Below are 698 nucleotides of genomic sequence, written 5' to 3'. Positions count from 1 at the left end.
ACAGAGAAGAAGTAGGATAATTGTTGTTCCATGGTGGTTGTAGTGGTTATGTCTGTGGAGTTGGTTGTGACTCATAGCAACCCTGTATAGGATTTCCAAGGCTGTAAATCTTTACAGGAGCAGAAAGCCTCATCTTTCTCCTGCGGAGTGGCTGGTAGTTTTGAACTGCTGACCTTGAGGTTAGCAACCCAACTCCTAACCATTAGGCTACCAGAGGAGGGGATTACAATCATTGAGATTAAACAAAGTTATTATTTGTTGAATGTAAAACTGATGACCTTGTCTGTAAACATTCATTCACTTCACAATAAAAGGTTTTTTCTTCAAAAAAGAAAGAATCCTGAGAGCAGCTCAAGAAAAATTAAAAGTTCCCTACAAAGAAGAACCAATAAAACTAAGCTCTGATTTTTCAGGAGAAACCATGCAGGCAAGAAGACAATTAGACTCTTCACTGAGTAGTATCCAATCTGTCTAGGCAGGGCTGATGAAAGGAGATGGGAATAGGTCTCTTGTGATACAATAGTGAATAGTTATCAGGACTGACTGCAAGAGTTGGAAATGTAAAGGTGGATATTTTGTAGCAAAAGGAGGGGAGTAATTGACTTTGCAGTACAGGAGCGAAGGTCCCTGGAACCACTAAGGGAGAAGAGCAGAGTGTGAGACCCTACCCAGAGAAGCACTGACCCCAGAGATGGAGG

This window comes from Chrysochloris asiatica, unplaced genomic scaffold (assembly GCF_000296735.1).
Source record: "Chrysochloris asiatica unplaced genomic scaffold, ChrAsi1.0 scaffold00379, whole genome shotgun sequence".
Lineage (NCBI taxonomy): Eukaryota > Metazoa > Chordata > Mammalia > Afrosoricida > Chrysochloridae > Chrysochloris > Chrysochloris asiatica.
The sequence above is the reverse complement of the archived record's forward strand: the minus strand, read 5'-3'. Positions refer to the sequence as shown.